The sequence below is a fragment of the Curcuma longa genome, unplaced genomic scaffold (assembly GCF_044706935.1).
Source record: "Curcuma longa cultivar G26 ecotype Majalengka, Jawa Barat unplaced genomic scaffold, ITB_CL_G26_1.1 contig_14452, whole genome shotgun sequence".
NCBI classification, from domain to species: Eukaryota; Viridiplantae; Streptophyta; class Magnoliopsida; order Zingiberales; family Zingiberaceae; genus Curcuma; species Curcuma longa.
This window is the reverse complement of record NW_027429777.1, coordinates 5,602-11,186: the sequence shown is the minus strand read 5'-3', so window position 1 is coordinate 11,186 and position 5,585 is coordinate 5,602. Positions and strand designations below refer to the sequence as shown.

At 35.1% G+C, this 5,585-nt stretch overlaps 1 pseudogene; it reads left to right on the top strand.

Moving 5' to 3' along the window:
• Positions 1 to 161: 161 nt before the first annotated feature.
• LOC141816141 (uncharacterized) lies at positions 162 to 3,151 on the top strand (annotated as a pseudogene).
• Positions 3,152 to 5,585: the final 2,434 nt, after the last annotated feature.

Here is a 5,585-nt window from a genome sequence, read left to right as displayed (position 1 = left end):
AGTTTTTCTTTTGACACTAATTTTCTGGTGGTTCAATCTTACAAAAAAAAAAAAAAAATTCATAAAAGTGTTTCTGCTCATCCATTCCATTCGATTGCTGGTTCAAAGGTTCATGATTCTCTTCAGCTCTCAAGAACAGTGCAAGAAGAAGTAAACACATTATGTCATTAGAGTGTTGTCAGTTAGTGACTGATATGTGGCTTTTTCCTGTTTGGTTTCTGTCCTAACTTCTCTCATCCTGATCTTCACACTCTCTGGCAAGTAAATCCACTCTAACCAAGTTTCTCAATCCCACATTTTCACTCCTGCGTCAGATGAGTTTGCTCAGTGGTCCTGTCGGTTTAGTACCATCTTTCCCTTTACATCTAACGCCAGAGAAGCTTTAGGTGGCAATCGCAGTGTTTGCTTGCAGCATTGCATGGCGATGGAGACTGAGGGAAGGCAAGTCACCCAAGTTCAGAATCTCAAACACTCTAATGGCAAGTTTTCTTCGAGGCACAGGCGCACCAAGAGGTAGCTCATCGTCTCTCCTTGAGTTAATCCATTGTTCACTGCAACATATTTATCTTCTTGTGTTCCTTTATTACAGTGATTCTGACAAGACAAACTTGGAGCTTCAGTTTGGTTCCACAGCCAGATCAGTTAGTTCTGCGCAGGTATTTTACTTAGTTTTTTCTTGGAATTTTGATTTTAATAGTGTCTCTGTTCAGTTCTTAGGAAACATTAATTTACGTGTTGGCCAAAAGATATCTAAATTTTCTATGGTTCTTGGTTCATAAACTGTTTGTGATAATTCTGCTTCAAGTAGGAGATGTAACTTTTCCTCTTCAGATCTACCTTAACTAGAGTTTTTATTTCTACAAGGACATCATGAGTATACCAGAACCAGATACTGAGGAATTGATTAGGGAGATTGCCTTATTGGAATTAGAGGTTATGTATCTGGAGCAGTATCTGTTATCACTTTATCGGAAGGCTTTCGATCACCAAGTGCTCACTTTGTCTAGCTCAAGTGGTGGCAAACTGACAAGGTCGCGGAATTCTCACTCCCAGGTGATTCAACATGACTCAACACTAGGGGCATCATCAAGGAAACAAGGCACAAAGCATTTATCTTTTCGCGAAACGATGAATCAGAATTCAACTATAAAACTAGTACCTCAAGATGATGATCAATGCAGCAGTGCGTCGTTCTCACAAAGGGCAACTTGTTCGGCATGGATATCATCTTCCAATGAAAGTTTGGCAAGAGCTGCTTACTCGTGCCATTCGCCACCGCTATCGTTTCGCAAGGCAATAAGATGTCAATCTTTGTTCTTCAGCAGATAACAGTATTTGTGTTTCAAATTTTTTTTACTTCCTTGTTTTGTTTGTTCAGGAAGAAAAGAATAATCATGCTTCAACGGTGATAAGCTTAGCAGAATATCTTGGTGCCAATATCGATGATCATGTCCCGGAGACACCGAATAGGCTTTCAGAACAAATGGTGAGATGCATGAGTGCCATGTTCTGCAAACTTGCTGATCCTCCTATGGTTTGTCATGGTCCGCCATCATCTCCTGTTTCATTGCCTTCATCAGTCACTGTTCTTTCTCCGACGCAACAGACAAATAGTCCAATCCACAAACATGGGGCCTTCGATTCCTGGTTGATCAATGCTTTCCAAGCCAAGGGACTCGAAGAACTCAGTGGAGCACATACTGATTCTTGCATTGTGGAGGTGCCTTCAATTAGTAGGGATCCATGGAGACTGAGGGGTGTTGAAGACATGCTACAGAATTATAAGTTAGTTCACTTGAACTCAGCACCAATACACCACAAACTAGAACACTAGTCTTGAATATTTCAGATTGTCATCGAAATTATTGTCATTTTCAGGTCAGTTCTTAGTCGACTAAAAACGGTAGATCCAACAAAGATGAAGCATGAGGAGAAGCTAGCCTTCTGGGTTAATGTACACAATGCCTTGGTGATGCATGTAAGCACAAATCTCAGTCCATTTGCGAAATAGTTGTATGATATACTTTCCTCACATGTTCATATTCTTTACAAAGGCATATGTAGAATGCGGAATTCCACAAGATAGCACGAGTAAGGCTTCCCTTCTTGTCAAGGTACCATGGTCGATCGTATTGGCTAAGTAATTTCGACTCGTTGATGTTAAGCCTTCATCTCATTCTTGTTGTTTTCTCTAGGCGAGTTGCACAATTGGTAATTGTGTTGTGAATGCAGCCATCATAAGAGGTTCCATTCTTTGTTGCCGCGCACATTGTCCTCGACAAGTATGCCTAATAGTTTTTTTCCCCCTTACTTTTGTCACTTGGAAGAAAACTATGGCATTGCATACATTTGAATTACAGTACTGAACATCTAATATTGTTTAAAATATGAAGAGTAGCAACTTTCTTGACCACAATTTTGATATGCACTCCAATAATCTCTCAAGTTACCCTTCTATGATTTCAGGGGCTTCAATCATTGTTCTACACAAGATTCAAAAACAAGGTCGGAGATCGTTGGCACGGATATGCCATCGAACAACAAGAGCCTCTTCTTCATTTCGCACTATGTTCCGGCAGTTACTCTGATCCTGCAGTAAACATTCCACACCCCATCAATATTAGTTTTCATTGAAACTGATACACTCATTTTTTTATGTTTGCCCTGATACAATTAGCTAGAGTAGTACTTTACTAATTACTGCAGGTGAACTTGGATACCCTCTTGCATTTGCCATGATAATTTTCGACTAGCTGCCGATATTTACTAGTAGCTAGAGTTCACTGAAACTTAGCAAATTAGCTCTGTCATTCTGTGCTTGATACCTGATCCTTCTCTCTAGGTCCGAGCATATAGCCCCAAGAGAGTGTTTCAACAATTGGAAGCTGCAAAAGAAGAGTATATCCAAGCAACTGCCAGGATTTGCAAGGAAGAGAAGATCATAGTTCCAAAGATTGTGGATTTGTATGCCAAGGAGATGGCACTAAGCTCAGAAGCTTTGGCTGACATGGTTCATCAGCATCTCTCCGGGAATTTTCGGAGGAGGTCGATTCAAAGTATTCCGAAATCCAGATCATCCAGCAAAGTTTTTGAATGGCAATCATATAACTCCAACTTCAGATACCTTCTGTCAAGAGAAGTTGCATGGTAGGAATTGCTGGTGAATTGGTTTGAAGAGTTTGATTTGTTCTTTCATTTTTCTTTTGCTCTTTAATTCTTGACATTTGTTTATTAATTGTAAGAAGGTAAGAGCTGGAGTTGTGCATCTTTGAGAACATTCAATTGAGCTTGTAGAAATTTGGTTATAGAAATCTCTTGGGTTTACCTAATTGTGGATTAGTCCACCAAATTAACCTTGATATAAGCATTAGAATGGCCTAATATGGATTAGTTGGGGTATAACATAATCTTTTGTTTGGGATTGAACTAGCTCAATTTTTGCAAATTATTAATGAATCAATGGTGGTTTGGTTCTATGGTATCACTTTAATTTAATCTCATACAATAAATTATGAATTGATAGAGGAGCTTTATGCTTTAGGTTACTTGATTATTATTGACTTGAGGTTAAGTATTTTAATCTTTCTCTTAAGTTTAAAGTTTTAGATTATTTGACTTTGAGTTTAAGTTGAAGATTGGGAAATTGTAATTCTTGTATAGAATTGAGTCATGTACTCTTTTTATTTGAAATAATAAATTGTAAATGCCATTTTAATTTATTATTATTATTATTATTTCAAGTTCATTCTTTTTTCTATCTTTTTTAATTTAAGATTTAATAAAAGCTAATTTCTCATTAATCCGAAGTTTAATTTCAAACATAAATTTATAACTAATAGCTTGACATTGATTTATTAATTTTTTTTAAAAAAATCTCAAACTAAAATTACTTTTGTTTAATATCAAATTATCAGAAAATTGTTCTTATTTTCCAATAAAATTAGTTCTTGAGTTTTAGGAGGCATTAAAAATTAGAATAATCGAGGGATTTTTTTATGATCGGTTTTTTTAAAAAATATTTTTATTTAAAAAACCTTCCTTCCCTTTAAATCGGTCACGGGAAAGAAGATCAAACAAAGTAGTCTTAATTAGCTAATTAGCAAACACGAAAAATTTACGAATTATATTATTTTTCTATATTTTAGAAAATAAAAGTTAATATAGATGACCTTTTTTTTATTTTTTTCTTTAAATTTTTATAGTTTTCGTTTTTATTTCTAAACATTTATGTTTTGAGTTATAAAAAATTTCAAAATTTATAATTGGCTCCCTATAATTACATTATGAATTTCTTACATTTTGATATTATTTTTCATAAGTTTTTATATTCATCCCTAAAATTTTAAATAACATCAAACATCAAGCTACTCTATTTTTTTTTAAATTATAATTTTCTCCCTGACACATATGAGTTTTTTTTCCAGTTTAGTCCTTAAATTTAACACATATTAAAGTTTTCATATTTTTCAAAATATATCAAAAATATTTTAATTTATTAATTCACTTTGGCATTTTTATAATCAAATTATAAGCCCTTTAATTTTTTATTTCACCATATAAATTTCATTTTAACTTCCACAATGTTATAAATTCACCATTATATCAATATTGATTGTAACGCCCGCCCTTATCAGAGCCTATGACGGACGCTACAGTTTGCTTTCATTCATTCATACAATTAATCACATACGAAAAACCATAAAACTTCGCAGCGGAAACATAAAAACCTATAACCTGGCAGTGATTTCATATGTGATAAATAAAAACTTATCATGCATGGTTTGTCTAGATATTAAGTTCTAATTAAAAACATCTTAGCATATCACATTCTTTAAACCAAACATTCAAAACAATCCCAAATATTCAACATGCAAATATAAAATTTCTTATTGCCAGAAACATCTGTCACGTCACCACCACACACATCACTGTCAGCCCTTTCCTGCTGCCTCCCATTGCTTAGTGACTTCTATTTGGCTCTGCAACATAAGAAAGAAAACTATAAGCACAAGGCTTAGTAAGCTCCTTTCCTACTCACCAAAAACCAATCGTCACTTCAAGCATAACATTATATCACATAGTAAACACATAAGCATGGAATCACATTATCATTTCATTAAGCACATAAACCTTCTTTCACCTTAACATTTAAATCATATGCATACAAAATGATGAAAATGCCTTTGAAAACTTATTATCATAATAGATAAACATAATCATCAACATTGTTTGGGATCCCCGGCTTGGTACCAAAGCGCGCTCCCTAATAGCAACTGGGGTAGCGAGCCACCAGTCCTACGAGGGTCTTACCAGGCCCAAGACCTTGGAATTGGTCACCTGGATTTGTTTACCGACAACCTTGGAAGTCGGGTACCAGCCATGCATTTAAAGTAACATAATGATGTACATGCTTTCATTTCATTTTTATCATGAATGTTCCTTTCATTTCTTTATAAGACCTTGGTCTTTATCATAGCTTAATGAACATTCATGCATCTTTTCCTTTTATATAGCATGTTACATCATGTCATAATCTCACTATTATGCCTTGGCATGAGATAACACATAACATCAACATGGTTAAC